The sequence below is a fragment of the Nycticebus coucang genome, chromosome 15, assembly GCF_027406575.1.
Source record: "Nycticebus coucang isolate mNycCou1 chromosome 15, mNycCou1.pri, whole genome shotgun sequence".
NCBI classification, from domain to species: Eukaryota; Metazoa; Chordata; class Mammalia; order Primates; family Lorisidae; genus Nycticebus; species Nycticebus coucang.
Genome location: NC_069794.1, coordinates 16,411,623 through 16,433,375, shown reverse-complemented (window position 1 = coordinate 16,433,375; position 21,753 = coordinate 16,411,623). Strand labels below are relative to the sequence as shown.

Below are 21,753 nucleotides of genomic sequence, written 5' to 3'. Positions count from 1 at the left end.
GCTTCAAAATTGACGGAGAAATCAAATCATTTATGGATATACAAACATTGAGGAAATTCGCCACAACAAGACCAACTCTACAGGAAATACTTCAACCTGTTCTACACACTGACCACCACAATGGATCAGCAGCAAAGTAAGAACTCAGAAATTAAAGGACAGAACCTAACCTCCACACTGATGCAAAAGATAAAACTAAGCAATGGACTCTCACAAAATAAGACAAATAGAATATACCACACTTATCAATTATCTCAATAAATGTTAATGGCTTGAATTCCCCACTGAAGACATATAGATTGGCTGACTGGATTAAAAAACACAAGCCATCCATTTGCTGTCTGCAAGAAACACACCTGGCTTCAAAAGACAAATTAAAGCTCCAAGTCAAGGGTTGGAAGACAATTTTTCAGGCAAATGGAATTCAGAAGAAAAGAGGAGTTGCAATCTTATTTTCAGATACATGTGGATTTAAAGCAACTAAAGTCAAAAAAGACAAAGATGGTCACTTTATATTGGTCAAGGGAAAAATACAACAAGAAGACATTTCAATTCTAAATATTTATGCACCCAATTTAAATGTTCCCAGATTCTTGAAACAGACCTTACTCAGTCTGAGCAATATGATATCCGAAAATACCATAATAACAGGGGACTTTAACACTCCTCTTACAGAGCTGGACAGATCCTCTAAACAGAAATTAAACAAAGATATAAGAGATTTAAATGAGACCCTAGAACAACTGTGCTTGATAGACGCGTATGGAACACTCCACCCCAAAGATAAAGAATATACATTCTTCTCATCACCCCATGGAACATTCTCCAAAATTGATCATATCCTGGGACACAAAACAAATATCAACAGAATCAAAAGAATTGAAATTTTACCTTGTATCTTCTCAGACCATAAGGCACTAAAGGTGGAACTCAACTCTAACAAAAATGCTCGACCCCACCCAAAGGCATGGAAACTAAACAATCTTCTGTTGAATAACAGATGGGTGAAGGAAGAAATAAAACAGGAAATCATTAACTTCCTTATAATAACAATGAAGACACAAGCTACCAAAACCTATTGGATACTGCAAAAGCAGTTTTGAGAGGAAAATTCATCGCTTTAGATGCCAACATTCGAAAAACAGAAAGCACATCAACAATCTCACAAGAGATCTTATGGAATTGGAAAAAGAAGAACAATCTAAGCCTAAACTCAGTAGAAGAAAAGAAATATCCAAAATCAAATCAGAGATCAATGAAATTGAAAACAAAAGAATCATTCAGAAAATTAATGAAACACGGAGTTGGTTTTTTGAAAAATAAATAAAATAGATAAACCATTGGCCAGACTAACGAGAAATAGAAAAGTAAAATCTCTAGTAACCTCAATCAGAAATGATAAAGGGGAAATAACAACTGATCCCACAGAGATACAAGAGATCATCTCTGAATACTACCAGAAACTCTATGCCCAGAAATTTGACAATGTGAAGGAAATGGATCAATATTTGGAATCACACCCTCTCCCTAGACTCAGCCAGGAAGAAATAGAGGTCCTGAACAGACCAATTTCAAGCACTGAGATCAAAGAAACAATAAAAAATCTTCCAACCAAAAAATGCCCTGGTCCAGATGGCTTCACTCCAGAATTCTATCAAACCTTCAAGGAAGAGCTTATTCCTGTACTGCAGAAATTATTCCAAAAAATTGAGGAAGAAGGAATCTTCCCCAACACATTCTATGAAGCAAACATCACCCTGATACCAAAACCAGGAAAAGACCCAAACAAAAAGGAGAATTTCAGACCAATCTCACTCATGAATATAGATGCAAAAATTCTCAACAAAATCCTAGCCAATAGATTACAGCTTATCATCAAAAAAGTCATTCATCATGACCAAGTAGGCTTCATCCCAGGGATGCAAGGCTGGTTTAACATACGCAAGTCCATAAACGTTATCCACCATATTAACAGAGGCAAAAATAAAGATCACATGATCCTCTCAATAGATGCAGAAAAAGCATTTGATAAAATCCAGCATCCTTTTCTAATTAGAACACTGAAGAGTATAGGCATAGGTGGCACATTTCTAAAACTGATTAAAGCTATCTATGACAAACCCACAGCCAATATTTTACTGAATGGAGTAAAACTGATAGCTTTTCCTCTTAGAACTGGAACCAGACAAGGTTGTCCTCTGTCACCTTTACTATTCAACGTAGTGCTGGAAGTTCTAGCCAATACAATTAGGCAAGACAAGGAAATAAAGGGAATCCAAATGGGAGCAGAGGAGGTCAAACTCTCCCTCTTTGCTGACGACATGATCTTATACTTAGAGAACCCCAAAGACTCAACCACAAGACTCCTAGAAGTCATCAAAAAATACAGTAATGTTTCAGGATATAAAATCAATGTCCACAAGTCAGTAGCCTTTGTATACACCAATAACAGTCAAGATGAGAAGCTAATTAAGGACGCAACTCCCTTCACCATAGTCTCAAAGAAAATGAAATACCTAGGAATATATCTAACGAAGGAGGTGAAGGACCTCTATGAAGAAAACTATGAAATCCTCAAAAAGGAAAGAGCAGAGGATATTAACAAATGGAAGAACATACCATGCTCATGGATGGGAAGAATCAACATTGTTAAAATGTCTATACTTCCCAAAGCAATCTACCTATTCAATGCCATTCCTATCAAAATACCAACATCGTACTTTCAAGATTTGGAAAAAATGATTCTGTGTTTTGTATGGAACCAGAAAAAAACCCATATAGCTAAGGCAGTTCTCTGTAACAAAAATAAAGCTGGGGGCATCAGCATACCAGATTTTAGTCTGTACTATAAAGCCATAGTGGTCAAGACAGCATGGTACTGGCACAAAAACAGAGACATAGATACTTGGAATCGAATTGAAAACCAAGAAATGAAACTAACATCTTACAACCACCTAATCTTCGATAAACCAAACAAGAACATACCTTGGGGGAAGGACTCCCTATTCAATAAATGGTGTTCGGAGAACTGGATGTCTACATGTAAAATATTGAAACTGGACCCACACCTTTCCCCACTCACAAAAATTGATTCAAGATGGATAAAGGACTTAAATTTAAGGCATGAAACAATAAAAATCCTCCAAGAAAGCATAGGAAAAACACTGGAAGATATTGGCCTGCAGAAAGACTTCATGAAGAAGACTGCCATGGCAATTGCAACAACAAAAATAAACAAATGGGACTTCATTAAACTGAAAAGCTTCTGTACAGCTAAGGAGACAATAACCAAAGCAAAGAGACAACCCACACAATGGGAAAGGATATTTGCATATTTTCAATCAGACAAAAGTTTGATAACTAGGATCTATAGAGAACTCAAATTAATCCACATGAAAAAAGCCAACCATCCCATATATCAATGGGCAAGAGACATGAATAGAACTTTCTCTAAAGATGACAGACGAATGGCTAACAAACACATGAAAAAATGTTCATCATCTCTCTATATTAGAGAAATGCAAATCAAAACAACCCTGAGATATCATCTAACCCCAGTGAGAATGGCCCACATCACAAAATCTCAAAACTGCAGATGCTGGCATGGATGTGGAGAGAAGGGAACACTTTTACACTGCTGGTGGGACTGCAAACTAGTACAACCTTTCTGGAAGGAAGTATGGAGAAACCTCAAAGCACTCAAGCTAGACCTCCCATTCGATCCTGCAGTCCCATTACTGGGCATCTACCCAGAAGGAAAAAAATCCTTTTATCATAAGGACACTTGTACTAGACTGTTTATTGCAGCTCAATTTACAATCGCCAAAATGTGGAAACAGCCTAAATGCCCACCAACCTAGAAATGGATTAATAAGCTGTGGTATATGTATACCATGGAATACTATTCAGCCATTAAAAAAACTGGAGACTTTACATCCTTCGTATTAACCTGGATGGAAGTGGAAGACATTATTCTTAGTAAAGCATCACAAGAATGGAGAAGCATGAATCCTATGTACTCAATTTTGATATGAGAACAATTAATGACAATTAAGGTTATGGGGGGGGAAGCAGAAAGAGGGAAGGAGGGAGGGGGGTGGGGCCTTGGTGTGTGTCACACTTTATGGGGGCAAGACATGATTGCAAGAGGGACTCTACCTAACAATTGCAATCCGTGTAACTGGCTTATTGTACCCTCAATGAATCCCCAACAATAAAAAAAAAATAAAGAAAGGTGTGAGGTCAATGAACCAGCATAAGATGTAGTGAGCCAGACATAGGTGTGCCACTGGAATGGGAAGCTAGGGAAGGCTTCTCCAAGAAGAAACCATTGGCCTGAGGCTTGATTAACTCAGAAGAGTTAGTTACCACACAATGATCAAGAAGGAGAAGTGTGCCTGGCAGATGCAAATGGGACCCACTTTGTTGTATTCGAGGCTAGTTGGCTGGAGCATAGAAAGGGAAGAGTGGGAGGGTGTAAGGGTCCATTTTGTGTGCATCTTGTACAGAAGGACTCTTAAGTAACATGTGGAGGAAGTAAAAGAAGGCTACTTTGGGTAAGTAGAGGCAGTACACACAGGCATTGCTTGTTTAGGAACAAGCTGTGAGTGGGGTCCAGTATGAGTGATGCTCTGTGAGTAAAGAGGCTGGACAGGTAGGCTGGGTAAGTCTCTAAGACACCTATTACCAGGTAAGGAAGAGATTCTCACTTTATCCAGCTAGTAACTAGGAACCATCAAAGGTTTTTCATTATAGGAGTAACTTTATTTTTACTTTTTTTTTAAGCTTGATTCTGGAATAGATTTGAATGGAGGGGAGATGTCCCTCTGATGAGGAACCAGAAGAATGGAACTGAGCAAAAGGTGTAGAAGAAGCAGCAAAGAGAAGGTGGAATGTGAGGGATACTATCAAGGCAGATTTTCTTCATCTTCTTGATGAACTTACCTTTTTCACCCTCTTGAAATGACCCTAATCATTTGTAGTAATTCTCCTTGTTTTGATGTCATCTTTGTCTGAGATCAGTACAACTACCCCAGCTATGTCAGGGCCTATGGTGTGCCCATCACCAGAATAGCGTTCATTGTACCCAACAGGTTAAGTTTTTGTCCCAGATCAACCCTCCCACCTTCCCTCTCTTCTTGGTTTCTCATGTCCTTTATACCACTTTGTATTCATCTATTAGCGCCTACTTATTAATGAGATCATATAGTGCTTGGTTTTTCATTTCTGAGATACTTCACTTTAGGCTGACTAGTACTCCATGGTATGTATAGTATATGCCACATTTTCTTTATCCACTCAAGAATTGAAGGGCACTTAGATTGATTTCACATCTTTGTAATTGTGAATTGTGCTGCAGTAAACATTCGAGTGCAGGTGTCTTTTTGATAAAATGGTTTCATATGCTGGGCGGCGCCTGGCTCAGTGAGTAGGGCGCCGGCCACATATGCCGAGGGTGGCGGGTTCAAACCCAGCCCCGGACAAACTGCAACAAAATGGTTTCATATGCTTTGGGCAGATACCCAGCAGTGGGTTTGCTGGATCAAATGGTAGATCAGCATTTGTTTCTTTGAAGAATCTCCATACTGGTTTCCATAGAGGTTGTACTAAATTTCAGTCCCACCAACAGTGTATAAGCATTCTTTTCCCTGTGCATTTATGCCAACATCTATTGTTTGACTTTTTAATAGTGGCCATTCTGATAGGGGCAAAGTGGTATCTCATAGTAGTTTTAATTTGTATTTCCCTGATGATTAGTGATGTTGAGCATTTTTTCGTATGTTTTTGGTCATTTGCCTATCTTCTTCCAAAAAACTTCTGTTCATGTCTTTTGCTCATTTTTTGATGGGATTGTTTGAGGGTTTTTTGCTGATTTGTTTGAGTTCTTTGTAGATTCTGCTATCATTTCTTTATTGAATGTTTATTACAGTTCATAAATATTTTCTTACATTCTGTAGGTTATCTAGTCACTCTATTGATTATTTCCTTTGCTGTGCAAAAGCTTTTTAATTTAATTAAAGTGACATGATCTGATTAAATAAAAGTCACATTTAATTTTGTTGTTGCTATATTTGCCTTTGGGGTCTTGGTCATAAATTCTCTGCCTAGGCTGATACCTGAAAGAATTTTTTCTACATTTTCTTCTAGGATTTTTATGGTTTCATGCCTGAAATTTAGGTCTTCAATTCATTTTCAATTAATTTTTGTATATGGACTCAACAGGATAAGCAGAACTGTGACTAAAATATATACAGGTGCTACAGGAGCAGAGGGCGAGGGGGAGGGAGGGATATCTGATCAATCTGGGTATCATAGAAGACTTCCTTTTAGAGATTATTTTGAACTGAATCCTGAAGGACAAGGAGGGATTAACTAAACAGTGAAGTAGATAGAGATGTCAGGAGAGTCTTGTGGGCTGAAGGCCCAGAATGTGCAAAGGCAGTGAGGTGTGATACAGCAGGGCACATCTGACTGTCCAACTGGGTGGCTGTGGAGTAGTAAGGAATGAAACTGAAGCACCAACATCATTTTGTGAGGCCTTGTAGGTTGACGTGAAGAGTTTGAACTTTCTCAGAAAAATTCTAGGAATCTTTCAAGGGCACATGAAGTGACATGATTCGATTTGAGCTTTATCAATGTGATTCCAATATGGAGCATAGACTGGATGGTGAGGCTAAAGACATCTGCCTAGATAATTAACTAGGAAGTTTTTGTGGCACTACCAGAGGAAAAAAATACTGAGGTCTTGGTAAGCCAGTGGCAGTGGCAATTGGGAACGATACTTAATCGCCAACTAATTAGATGTAGGTGATAGAGAATCGCAAATGACTCCCAATTTTCTATTTTAGATAACTACTTAGATGACAACCAAGATTTATAATGTAGGAGAGAAAACAAATTTTGTGAGAAGAGATCTTGACTAAGATATTGGACATGTCAGATTTGCTTACAATGGCAAGTATATGAAGGTCAGCCACTCCATGTGGCCATAAAAATGGACCTATATACCTTAACAGGACACTGGCCCTGGGAACAGATCTAACGTTCTTCCATGAAAATTGAGTGTACTGGGATTACCTCTATGATTCTTTAATTCAGACATGAATGGCAGGATTATCTACAGGCAGTGTCAAAATTCTTTAAGACTTGTTTTGGATCTGGCCCAAAAACACAGAAATAAGAGAATGGGCAATACAGCAATGCTACAATAATTTTATCTTTATAAAAATGTTGTGGATCAGACAGAATAAAAACTGATTTTTAGCATCTTAATTTAGCACTTACATAATACATAGCTCTAAGCAACTGTACCTTTACTTAAAAGTACTAAGTAAGTGATTCTGCCCCTATAGACTCATCTCTTTCCCCTGAATTCGATCCTCTGAATGGTCATTGGTGGTTTCCTGCCACCATTGTCTTTGTTGCTCCACCTCTGACTCCTTACTTGTTTCTTCTGCCCCACTCTAGGCAAATTCCTTTCTTTTTCTTATGTGCAGCTACCATAAATAGTTTCCTGTTTGTAAAATGTCTTCCTTCCATGTGCACTGGTTAATGTTTAACAGATGCTGAATGGGCATGGGCATGAGGGCTGATTTGCAGTGTTTGCCTATTTCTGTGGTGTAAATACTCCCACATTGGCTGATTCCAAGCTACCAACATGTTGTCCTTCATTTCTCAAAATTAACAATGGAAAAGGTCTCTTGAACCTTTTTTATTGTTGTTGGTTTTTCCGGTAGATTTAAGGGGTACATGTGTTCTTTGTTATGTGGCTGAATTGTATATCGCTGAACTCAGGGCTTTCAGTGCTTTGGCAAGTGGGTGCCACACACCACTCTGCTTCTGAAATGGACATGAGTCACATTTAATGTGGTAATGCTCCTTTTTCTTTGATCCCAGGGCAAAACCTGGAATAAAATGGAGAATCTGGCTTCCAATTCAGGACAGTTGACAAGGGAGAAAATTGGACATTTCTGCCTTTGAGTTTTGCTTAGGCCAGCCAATCTTCCACTGCCCTGACAACCCACATAGTCATCATCTTCCAACCTGACAAGCACTCACGTCCTTTGATAAGCCTGGGTTTGACCTGAGCACTTAGCTTCATTCCCTACTTGTCTTTTTGTAGATCTTTGTATTCTGTGCAAGGACTCTTGTTCTGTGTGGTAGCATCAATTATAGACTGTTTGTTTTCCATTTTCCCAAGTTGATAGTAAACTTCTTAAGAGCAAAGATGTTATTTGTATACATGATTGATTCTTGAACATTTAATTGCCTGTGTATTTATAAAGCCCTTGCCCAATTTGCCTTACCTTAATATTTTCTAGGCCTTAACAAATGGAATTAGTGTAACCTGGCTTATTGTACCCTCAATGAATCCCCAACAATAAAAAAAAAAAAAAGAAAAGAAAAAAAAATATTCTCTAGGCCTTGCATATTTGTATTGATGTTACAGCTTACTTACACATATAATATGTATATATAATTATATATGATATAGATATTCTCTTTTATTCATTATAAAAACTGTTTTTGTAATCACATAAAATGTCTTTGAACAATAAAGAAATCTGTCAATATTGATATATCAAAAATTAGATTGCAAGGAAATCAAAGTGAGAAGAAAATACTGGTTTGTTAGAAACTTACTTCCAGTGGTTTGTTAGAAACTTACTTCCAGGAAACAATTATAAGAGGGACTTTATCTAACAAAAGCAATCAATGTAACCTAATTCTTTGTACCCTCAATGAATCCCAAACAATTAAAAAAATTTTTAAGTCAAAAAAAAAAAAGAAAGAAAGAAAATTACCTGCATTACTGTCTACCAAGTTATGCAGGCCTCTGTCCTCCAACAATAAAACAAAGTTAATACTTGTTTTTAATACTTTCAGGGTATGGGAAAGACTCTTTCAGCCAAAAGATGTACAGCAGTTGAACTCTGCTATAAAAGTATTCTATGGTTTCTGAAGGGGAGACCAGACAGAGAAGGAGGGAGGGTGTGAGGAAAAGGAAAAGAAGAAAAAAAAAAGAAAATAGTGACTAATTTTCACATAAATTGGATTTAATTTTGACCAAAGTACCTTACTTAAACATTAATTTTGAATTCAACTTGTTAATATGTTGTTTAGGATATTGAATCTTCATTTATAAGTGAATTATGTTTGTAATTTCCCCTTTATGATAATATATTTTCTCCAATTTTAATATCAGGTGTATCCAGATTAAGTAGAATGATTTTGAAGTATTTCTTCTTTTTCTATTGTCTATAAGATTTGGCATGATCTGTTTTTTGAAATTATCTTTTACTTTTATTTGTGAATATCAGTTGTCTATTTTCTGAGACTTTGTTTTTGGGGGGTTTTTTGCAGTTTTTGTCCGGGGCTGGGTTTGAACCTGCCACCTCCTGTATATGGGGCCGTTGCCCTACTCCTTTGAGCCACAGGCACTGCCCTATTTTTTGAGACTTTGGACGAAAAAAAATAAGTAGAAGAAGTTAATTGATGACTCCATACTGAACCTCAGAGTCAAAGCATTCTATAATAGACATACTCTTATCTGACAATGTGAATGTTACTTTCTTTGCCTTTATTATTGCTTAATATTTTGAGACACAAAAAAGTATTCTATGGATCTGATGTAGTCATTAAGCATAAGTATTTTCTAGAAAATAAAAGCATTTTTCATTGCAGGTATCGCTTTTTAAAGCTCAGAGATTCTTGGAACATCTACAGAATTTAGGATTTGACAACCAGTTTTACAAGAACCTTGTCCAATCTTTTCCTATGTCGAAAAGTTAGTCAGCTATAAGAACCAAAACCAACTTTAAAATAAAGTGAGATACTATAAATATAGATTTATATCATTTGTTCAAGTTGTGGTGGAATTTCGTTTAGGTGAAAAAGCAAAACCTATGATAAAATGCAGAAAGTAAGAAAAGGAAAGAGTTTACAAAAAAAAAAAAAAGATGCCTAAAACAAAGAGACCTTTCAAACCTACACCTGTTTATTAACAGAAGCATGTGCTGAGAAACTTGTGTGATGTGAAGGGAAGGGGTTTCACAGAAAAGTGTTTCTTTTTTTTGTGTGTGTGTGGTTTTTGGCCGGGGCTAGGTTTGAACCTGCCACCTCTGGGATATGGGACCAGCCCCCTACTCCTTGAGCCACAGGCACCGCCCCAGATAAGTGTTTCTTTGTGAAAGAGCTTTCTGCAGTAGGCAGAGGTGAGAGAAACAGGAGATGAGGACTTTTCTCTTTGGTGTTTTGAACCCAGGCCAAGCACCTAACCAGGAAGAATCATCTTCACTCTCTTTTTTCAGTTTTTGTCTTTGGTTTGTGTGTTTGTGGTGTCCATGTGAACAATGTGTTTGGTCAACTGATGACAAGGCTTGAGAGGGAGAGATGTGAGAATGGGGGCATGGTGAATATTTTAACTTCCTTTGAGGTAGGTGATTTTACTCAAAGACAATAACTTGAGTTTGTGCCACACAAGATGCTGTCCTGAGATCTTTCAGGGGCTCAGGGCAGTTTCAGCTGCAGCCCTCTACCGTCTCTGCCACCTCCACACCCTGCCTGTGCTTTCAGGTGGGCTGAGACACGGGGACTCTGTGTCTCTGTGCCTGGACTTGGTGTCTCCACGGGCTTCCGTAGGAGAACAGGCAGAAACTTCAGTTGTTCACCCAAAGAAAATACCAGGTTTCTTTTGTTTGTTTATTTTTACCACTAACTGGTACACAATAAATGTTTTATTAACTTCAATTCGGAATTTCCCTACCATTGTAACAAGGCCTTCCAATCCAAAGTCAAGAGCATTGCATATCACTTGCTAAATATTTGCATACCCACTGTCTGGCAGACTGTGCTAGCCAGTAGGTCGGATGAAAATGAAAAAACTTTATATTTTACATTACAAAGGGCAGGATGTAGTCGATGCGGAAGACAGGCTTATTTTTTAATTCACATAAAGACCAAAAAATCATTTCACTTGAGGGGTTCAAACTACAAACTTCCACTTCACATCACAGGCATCTGTTTAACTTACACACACACTTTCGGGCCTTTCGTCTTCCACTCTCTTCTTACTCAACATCCTCTCTCCTTCTTGGTCTTCTGAGTTTTAAAAACAGAAAACAGAGATTTTTCTTCCCCCTGAAATAAGAAATTAATTTTTTTTAACTTAGGAAATTTAAAAAAATGAAAAGACTGTGAGGAATACGCTGGTGTGTGGGATGAGCTCCCAAAGTTAATTCATAAGTACTTGTTGGATATGCACTATGTAAACAATTGGACTAGGATTGAGATCAACCTTCCCTCCTGGAGCTTATGATGTCATCTCTGTATGCTTTAAAGGCCAACACAAAAACAAACGCACAATCTGACAGGTTTGCTTGGATGCTGTAAAGGAAAGCAGCACCCCTGAGGGATAGAGAACGGCTGGCCTCAGCCCTCAAGAGCTGACCGTGGCAATTCAGAAATCTTCCCACCCACTGACTTCATGTTGGCAGCTTGAACTTGGCTGTGGCAGAAATATTCACACCACAGAAATGAGCAAACGCTAACCATCAGGGATTCCCTCACCCACCTCGCCAGCCCCCTCTGCACCCCAAGAGAGGGTTGCTAACCATTTCCCAGCACACCACCAATTGCAGTGGAGAGGAAATGGGCTGTCTTTTATGTAGAGTGGTGGGAGATGCCCTGTCTAGCAACCCTTAAACAGAATCCTGTCTAGGGGGATAACTCTTAAACAGAACCTGAAGTTTCAGAAGAGTGGAGTAGAAAGTATTTCAAGCAAAAAGACCCCTTAATGCAAAGGCATTACAGCAGGTGGCCTGGAGGGTTTCCAGGACGCGTGGGAGGTTGAGGTGGTTAGAAAGCAGGGAGTGAAGGGATAGAAGCCAGACCAGTAGCTAACAAGGGCCTCTGTAGCTCAAAGCCATGTATTAGGGTGTCAGGTAAGAGAAGTCAAAGGGTCTCAGGCAGGCGTGGCTGCGTGTGACATGACTTGATTTGTATGCTGAGAGGCTCACTCTGGCCACTGGGTAAGGGATGAATTTGAAGGTGGAAGGGCAAGTGGAGGCCACCGCAGTGTCTCAGGTGTGAGATGATGTCCCATGGACAGTGTGGGTGGCATTGAGGATGGAAAAGAGGAGAGAGACCTGAGAAAATCCACGGAGGATAAAGTGGCAAGCAACTTGGTGGCAACTTGCGATCTTTACTAGTGGTTTTTAAAGGAAGAAAAATGTTATGCACAAGAATGGAATGGCTACCTTTGGGGGCATGAGTGGGTCTTTCCTGAAGATCCTTCCCCACCAATGAAGTGAGACTCAGTCAGCTTTCGCAGCCAAGAGGAGCTCCAGGAGGAGTCTTGGGTTCACCTCAGAGCTCACCTTCTCTCTTTCGGGACATGGGGGACATGGCTTCCTCCTGATCAGATGCCCCAGGTAAGGGCCTTCCTTCGGTGGAGCTTGGATCCCTGCGGGTGGCTTGCAGAAATGGCCCAGAGGAAGGAGTGCCACGTGCTGAAACCCCCGCTCGGGAACAGAGCTTTTGTCTAGTTCTCTGCTGACCTTCTGCCCACTTGGCTCCAAATTGACTTGAACATCCACTCTCTTGTATGCACAGATTTTCCAAGAGAAGCTCGGTTCTTTTTTTTTTTTCCTTAAAAATGTCAGCATTAGGCTCAGCGCCCGTAGCACAGTGGTTATAGCGACAGCCACATACACCAAGGCTGGCAGGTTTGAACCCAGCCTGAGTCTGCTAAAAAACAATGACAACTGCAACAAAAAATAGCCGGGCATTGTGGTGGGCACCTGTAGTCCCAGGTACTTGGAAGGCTGAGGCAAGAGAGTCGCTTAAGCCCAAGAGTTTGAGGTTGCTGTGAGCTGTGACACCACGGTATTCTACTGAGAGTGACATAGTGAGACTTTGTCTCAAAAAAAAAAAAAAAAGGAAGTCAGCATTAAACCCAGGTACTATAAAACCCCCATACTGAGCTAACTTAGGAAACCGATAGAAGTTCCCTGGTCCATTTACCAGAGTGATTTGCAGCCTTTGGTGGCCACACTGACAATGTGTTCAATGCTACCATTGGATACATTTTAAAAATATACAGCTCACGAGAGGTGAGGGCCTGGAGTTTTTTATTTCTATCATTTGTTTTGATTAAGGAGAGTTTGTCAGGATATTATGGGGAAGATATTAAAGTGGTGTTTTGATAGCCAGGAGTGGTGGCTCCCATTTGCAGTCACCTTAGCACTTTGGGAGGCCAAGGTGGGAAAATCACTTGAGGCCAAGAGTTCAAGATCAGCCTGAGCAACATAGTAAGACCTTGTCTCTAGATAAAATACAGACTATCACCCAGGCCTGGTGGCACGTGCCTATGGTTCCTGCTACTCGGGAGGCTGAGACACGAGAATCACTTGAGCCCTGGAGTTTAAGGCTATAGTGAGCTATGATGATGCCATTGCACCATAGCCTAGGTGACAGAGTGAGACCTTGTCTCAAAAAATAAATAAATAAAAATAAAGTGGTGTTTTGATAACCTTTCAGGAATAATAGGGACTTTTCTGTCAAATAAATGCATTATGAATAGATACAGGATAGGGAAAATGGCAAGTATCACAGCTGGATTGTTTGTTAAAGCTGTAAAAAGTGAAGACTGGTGTATATTTCTAAATTATACATGTTAAAATAGTTAATAATTGCTACAAATGTGTACCAACTAAACAGTAGGAAAGGACTCAGACTTCATTTACAGAAGACTTCTCATTTGTACCAGCTGGCCAATGGCCAGGACACTGGTACATTATTCCCCACACCTTCAGACAGATTGAACAGTATTATAAAATATAAGAAACAACACCCAAGTCCAGTACCTTGAGAACTTTGAAGATCATAGTTAGAGGCGAAATGGATCCACAGAGAAAGTGCAGAAGATTAAGGTTTGTAGTGATTGGAGGATTCAGGGTCAGACTAGAAGGACTTAACTGGAAATAAATGATTGTATTTTGCTTTGTGAATTCTTTCAAACTCTTTCTATTTTAGCTTCCTCTGAAATTCAAGAGGATGTGTTTTCACCAAAAATATTTGCAAGGAAATAGGAATCTTAAGTGATCCCCAAAGAAAACCAATTCCTCAAAACCCTTAAAGCCCTATTATTAGGTAAACAAAGACTATACAGAGATTCTGCTCCCTCTGCTCAAGGTCTTCTTAGAGGCAGGAAGCTGAGGAAAGGACTTTGGATTTCTGCAGGTACATAAAAGGGCATGGAGAGGAATTCCATCTTCTTAAGATCTTCATACTTAATATAAGTTTCTAAATTCTTTGCTGTATAAATTAAACCAAGAAAGTCACCAGAATGTGCCAGACATAGGAGTTGATCTGATAGTCGCAGACAATATTTACCCAAGCAAACCCTTGTGACCCTTGTAATGAAGCCATTCTCTATGTTAATAGATCATTTCTTTCCTCCCTCCCTTCCTTCCTCTCCCTTCCTTTCTCTTTCTTTCTTAATTTTTTTCTTCCTTAACCTCCTACCCCTCTCTTCTCTCTCCCTCTCCTTCCCATCTTTCTTTCCCTTCTTTCATTCTGCCTTTCTTCCATGGACATTGCCTGAACTCCTGCACTGTGCTTAGAAGCTAGAGACGTGGACACAGGAGAGACGCAGCCTGACCCTCTGGGAGCTGTTCCCACAGACAAACAAATAAGGGGAGCCTGATGCCGGGAGCACTTAGCCAACTAAGCGATCCATTGATTGGAAAAGGGGGTGATCAAGGAAGAAAAGTTGGCATTTTAATTGAATATTAAAAGCTAAACAGAAAATTATCAGTAAGACAAGAAGGGAATAACTGCTCTGGGAAAAGACTAAAATATGTTCTATTTTTTTCTGGTAGAATTACAAATAAGAATCATATTGATAGCTATATTAATCTCTTTCTTATGGCTAACATTTATTAACAGTTGTGATAGATTTTTGCTCTGTTGAGGATTTGTGATTTATGTTCAGTATTTATGTCATCGGCTACTATAAGGATAACTCATCCTGAAGGAGTTTTCTTTTATACTTAGACCCTTAGTAAATTTCAATTTGATAAATATGATTGGGTGACTAATAACCTTCATCGTAAACATATATTAGGATAAGATCCTGTGGAATAGGGGGATATATTAACCTCTTCTGGGAAGATACTGGCTATTAGAATATTTAGCTTGGGCATTTAGAGAATGTGAACATACCAAAATCAAAAACAGCTTACTTAAGGCTTTATGTGGTTTCTCTTTCGAAAAGAGTTTTCTATATAAAAGAAAACACAAATAGAGGAGGTAAGAAATGTCAATACAAAATAATATTAAGAAAATGTGAGAAACCTTACTGACTGCTTATCATGGGTCTTTGAAAGTTCGTGGAGGTGGCCAGCCTATATGGCTCCACGCCTCTTTCATACCATGTAGGAAACATATCAGGGACACAGTCCCTTACGTCACAGTGTCCATAAAATAAAATCAAGTCAGCATTTCTCCCACAGATATTCCTAAAATGGACTGTAGTGGAGCCTGCTGTTCTTGCTGCGGCGGCAGCCATCTATCCTTACCCTAATAACCAGACCGTTTTTCTTCCGGGGCTCATGCTCTCTTCACCCACGACCTCTGTGCATCTTGTAGATCTGGCTCCAGCGCGCACACCACGAGTAGAACCTGAGACTCAGACCGGACCACTGAGCGCAGTGCATTCCCATGGCCCACAGTGATTGGTTCCCAGGTGAGCATGTGAGCCAATGAGAGCTAATCCCACCTCTTGGGCTTCTGGGAAAGAGATTCTGGACTTGTGCAGGGCAGGACCTGACTCCTGGAGTCGCTGCTGCTGCTGTTTAGAGATCTCAAAAGCAGGGCATACCTGAGAATGGGGTGAAGAAAAAGAGAGATGAATGAGAAAAACTAAATCTGGCTGTCATCATTTGAGCATGGATCAAGCAGCCCTGGAAACACACCTAGACTTTTTCTTTTTCTTTTCTTCTCTTCCCTTTCCTTCTCTCCTCTCCTCTCTTTTCCTCTCCTCTCCTCTCTTTCCCTTTTCTTCCCTCCCCTTCCTTTTCTTTTCTTTTTTGAGACAGAGTATCACTCTGTTGCCCTGGGTAGAGTGCTGTGGCATCATAGCTCACAGCAACCTAAACTCTTGGGCTCAAGTGATTGTCCTGCCTCAGCCTGCTGAGTAGCTGGGACTACAGACCCTCGCCACAATGCCTTGCTAGGTTTTTTTTATTTTTAGTAGAGACTGGGTCTTGCCTTGCTCAGGCTGGTCTGGAACTCCTGAGCTCAAGGGATTCATCTGCCTTGGCCTCCCAGAGTGCTAGCGTTATAGGTGTGAGCCACCATGCTCAGCCTAGACTTTTCAATTTCATGAGCCAATTTTGCTTTTACCAGTTTCTTTGGAATTTTTGTCCTTCGCGCATATAATGGCATTTTGTGTTGGAGCAGAGAACATTTTCAATGAGACCATTACAGTAAACATGAAAGCAAGTTTTGTAGAATCTTTTTTTGTACCATCCCTCAAAGCAGGCCAATTACAAAACATCAAAGCATGGTAAAAATCAATTCTAAAGGAAGCTAAAATGTTGTAGTCCCTAATTATGAACGTGGTGTGAGTCAAGAATATGGATACACCTCACATTCTTCAGACAATTCACAATGAATTCTGTACACTACACTTTATAATATGCAGTGAGAGTTTTCTAACGAGACTCTGAAGTGTACATATTCTATGTTACCACTTAAGAGATTGAGCATATGTTTGATAATCAATGAACAGTTTCTTATAAAGGTTAGATAGGACGTATTTTTAGAACCAGCCTTCCAGAGTTTATATTCTTTTTCTCTCATTTTATAATGATTAAGAAGTATGGGACAGATAAAATAATATTTCCAGGACTTGGTTTCCTCACCTGAATAATGGTGATTATTATATTATCTGCCACAAAGTTGTGAGGACAAAATGAATGAATGGCTAGAAGCATGCCTAGCACATTGTGAGTGCTCAATATACTGTTAGTAACCATTATTTTTGTCATTATCATATCCTCACAGAAATCTTTAGGGGGGGACTAAGATGTTGTTTAAACAGTTCTGGGTCTACTCCACACCCAGAATAAGTAATAATCTAGGTCCCAAAGTTCTGTCATAGATCCTATCTGTAACTGTTTACATGGGACTATTTGCAAAACATGAATTTACCAATTGCAGTCATTAAGGAGAAAACTCCATATATAAAATGTCTACTTTTAGAAAGTAGGACATCCTGATAAATCCTTTAAGAAGAGCTGCTGAGTGGACCCTGAGTAACTCAGTGATGTGACCAGAGCTTAATATTGGCTGATGTTAGTCATAAAAATATTGCAGTTTAGAGTGGAATCTGTATCACCTTTCTGACAATAATTAAATAAATGAATCAATTGTTGAGGCCTCTGGCGGTACATGACAGCCATCAGTAAAGCCATGTAAATAACCTTGGGTAAATTGCTTCCTCTCTGCTCCTCAGTCTCCGAGGAAGGATTAAAGAGCCCAGCACATATCAGGTGCCTAGCATAGCAACAGTGACCTAATGTTAGTGTTCACGGGAACTGAGTTTACTTGCACATACTGAAAACTCAGATAACAGAGGCTTAAACATCCAGTCTTTTTTTTCTTTCATCAAATAAGAAGTCTGAAAGTTTGTGTTCCAGGGCTTGTCCAGAGACCTGAGGAGGCAGATAGATGCAAGGTCTCTGTGACCGCTGGGCCTTTTTCTTGTGTATGTCACTACAGGTTTGCTGCAGCCATGGCATCCCTGCTTCATGCTTTAGTCAGGAACATCAAAATCTGGGCTCTGTTAGTTTTTATAAAAGGGAGAGAATTGATACGGTGGTGTTTGTTGTAGTTAGCTATCGATTATATAGCAGTTGATCATCCCAGATCTTCATAATATTCCTGGAGGTGGGAATGGGAGGTATTTTTCCATTTTACAGATGTGGAAACTGAGGCCACAGAAGGGAAAAAATTAGCTCAAGGCCACACAGTGGAAGTATGGAGTGGAAGAAACAAGCTTCTAACTCATTCCACTGTTCTTTTGACTCTTAGTTCTAAACTCTTAGCAGCACATAGCCTACCACAAGGAGCATCTTTGTAGCAGGCTCAGGAATAAGATTTAAAACAACTAACAAAGGGGTAGGCCAGATGAGATGGCTCATGCCTATAATCCTAGCACTCTGGGAGGCCAAAGCAGGAAGACAGCTCTAGCTCAGGAGTTTGAGACCAGCCTGAGAAAGGCAAGACCCAATCTCTCCTAAAAATAGAAAAATTAGCTAGGTGTTGTGGAGGATGCATGTAGCCCCAGCTACCTGGGAGGCTGAGGCAGGAGGATTACTTGAGCCCAGGATTTTGAGGTTGTTGTGAGTTAGGTGGAGGCCATGGCATTCTAGCTTGGGCTACAGAGTGAGGTCCTGTCTCAAAAAAGGAGATGGGGATAAATAAGTGTGATGTCATCAAATATAAATTAGAATAATGTGCTATAAAATATTGTGATCATCTCACAGTCTGGGTAAAGAGGAAAGCTTAAAGATTAAGATGGGCGTGAATGAGAGTCAGACATGAAAATCACCTATGAAAATCAGATATGGAAATCTAAAGAGCAAAGAAGGGTTGCTCACATAGTAATGACTATGTTTTCCTTTCCAATGTCATGCATGCAGGTAAACATACATCCTCAAGCAGCTGCATCCATAGGCCTGATAATACATCCCATTATGTAACTAAGATCAGAAATGATACCGAGGCAGGAGGATTGCTTGAGCTCAGGGGTTCATGGCTGTCGTGAGCAATGATCGTGCCTGTCAACAGCCACTGCACTCCAGCCTGGCAATATAGAGACCCTGTCTCTTTTTAAAAGTGGGGACAGGGTGCACAGGGGCTTGCCTGTAAACCTAGCACTTTATATGATCCAGGAAGGAAGATTTCTTGAGTCCAGGAGTTTAAGAACAGTCTGAGCAGCAGAGAGAAATCCCTTCCCTACAAAAAAATGGAAAAATAAGTCAGGCATAGTGGCATACACCTGTAATCCCAGCTACTCTGGAGGCTGAGGTGGGAGGATTGCTTTAGCCCAGAAGTTTGAAGTTGCAATGCCACTGCACCAATTATGGGCAACAGAGTGAGACCTGTCTCTAAAAAAGAATGAAAGAGAGGATACCATATTAATCCTTTTAGATTATTAATAAAGTTTATCAGCCCACGTAGATTGATTTTATGCAAAATTTTCTATATTAAAATCATTTCATTTTCCATGTACATTTGATATGATTTAAGGAACATTTTCCTCCTTCCTTCCTTCCCTTTTTCTTTTTTCTGAGGTTGAGTCTTATCTGTCACCCAAGCTGGAGGGCAGTGGTGGGATCATAACTCACTGCAGCCTGGAACTCACACTGCAGTGAAGTGATCCTTCTGCTTCAGCCTCCTGGGTAACTAGGACTTCAGGCATGAGCTGCTATGTCCTGCTATTTTTGGTTAACATTTTTGTAGGGACTGGGTCTTGCTATGTTGTCCAGGCTGGTCTCAAACTCCTGGGCTCCAACCATCCTCCCACCTCAGGCTTCAAAAGTGCTAGGATTACAGGTATGAGCCACTGTGCCCAGCCAATTTAAGCAACTTTCAATATTTAAATACATGTGTATTTTATATGAAATGACTCCATAATAATGAAACTCATTTTTGTGTATTTTTAAAATGGGGGGAGAGGGAGGGAACTATCCTCTTTCATGGGCTTATTAGCTATTTGTATATCTTCTTTGGAGAAACACTTGTTTAAATCCTTTGCCCATTCCTAAATTGAGTTATTTGGGTTTTATTATTATTATTCTTGAGTAAGAATTCTTGATATATTCTGGATGCTAGATTCTTATAAGATTTACAAATGGTTTCTCCTCCCATTCTGTGGGTTGTCTGTTGACTCAAAATGGCATGTAAGTGAGTAAGAAATAAATTTTTATCGTAAAAATGTTTATTGTTGTAATAGATCTTTATTGTTGTAAGCCACTGAGATTCTTGGGTAGTTGCTGAGTACAGAATAACAATAAAAATTGACTAAACAACTTGCATCTACCTTTGTGCACCTGCGCTAACCCATACCCCTGCTTCTTAATATTCTTGAATTATTGCTTTAATGAGTCTTCCATGCTGGGTCCTCTTGGCTAGAAATCCTTTTATTTGGATATCCTGGGTCTTTCCTCTATATTTCTTATCTTTCTCTTTAATTTTCTAACTCTCAATATATATATATGGTTTTTTTTTTTTTTGTAGAGACAGAGTTTCTCTTTATTGCCCTCGGTAGAGTGCTGTGGGATCACACAGCTCACAGCAACCTCCAACTCCTGGGCTTAGGTGATTCTCCTGCCTCAGCCTCCCGAGTAGCTGGGACTACAGGTGCCCGCCACAACGCCCGGCTATCTTTTTGTTATTGTTGCAGTTTGGCCGGGGCTGGGTTTGAACCCGCCACCCTCAGTATATGGGGCTGGCGCCCTGTTCACTGAGCCACAGGCGCCACCCAGTCTCAATATTTTTTCACTTCTTTTTGGGAGATATTTTGAACTTTGTCTTCCAAACCTCCCATTGTTTTTTTCATTGCTATTCTGGATTTTTTAGTTTCCAAGATAGGGGTGTGTGTGTGTGCGCGCGCGCGGCATGCTCTCAATGTTCTTTAACTGATCTTATTTAATAATTGCAATACTTCCCTTTATTCCTGTGAAAATATTAATTATAATTGCTAAATGTTTTCTTCTCCCTACACGATGTTTTTTTCCAAGTTATTTGTTACAGGTTACTTTGTTTATTTTGAGTTCTATGTTGGACATTTCTTCAAAGGCGTGGTAGGTGAGTTGTTAAGCATGAAGCATTTAAAATTTGTTAGAGGCTCTGAGAATACAGATGGGGCTTGTCCACTGAGAATCACACCGTGGACATTTGTAGGTAGTGAGAGGTACTGTCACTGGGAAACTTCAGGGTCAGCACATAAGCTGTTCCCCATGAACTGGTCATATTCCCCAGAGATGGATCTTTTAGTCTAGGGAGGTTAGGCTTGGCTGCCAAAGTTTTAAGAATTTTGACAGCCAGATGTAGAAAAATGGCTAAAAGGAAAGAAGACCTATCTTAGTATTCAGTATGAATTGTGCACTTAATCACACTGTTTTGATGACAAAACTCTTCTGTGCTTGGGACAGTTACTCCACCCCACCCCATACCCCATTCAAAACCCAAAATTTTACTGTCCCTGGAGAATAAGCTTGCAGTTTTCTGTTCGGGTAAAGAAGTACAGACACCACTGAGCAGGTCTGAGTAGGAAACACTGGCGTCAAACTTGTTCTAAACAGACTCTCAACAAATATTCCTGTTTTAGCCACATTTTTGTCACTTTCTTCTAAAGTTGTTAGATGGCTCCTGATTGTGGCAGTTTTGCAATATAATTTGGGTTGTTTCTTGGTTTTCCTTACTGCCAATTTAGGATTTAACCCTCTCAGTTCTGTTAGGCATCTCATAATTTGTCAATCTTACTTTTGGTTTCCGAAACTTTATGTTCTTGAGACTGGGCATGGTGGCTCACATCTATAATCCTAGCACTCTGGAGGCCAAGATGGGTGGATTGTCCTGAGCTCACAGGTTTGAGACCAGCCTGAGCCAGAGCGAGACCTCATCTCTAAAAATAGCTGGGTGTTGTGGTGGGTGCCTGTAGTCCCAGCTACTCGGGAG

General features: G+C 39.8%; 1 protein-coding gene across 2 annotated transcripts in view; it reads left to right on the top strand.

Moving 5' to 3' along the window:
* Positions 1 to 21,753, top strand: part of CLDN10 (claudin 10) — a 171,209-nt gene that overhangs the window by 69,420 nt on the left and 80,036 nt on the right. The window lies entirely within an intron of this gene.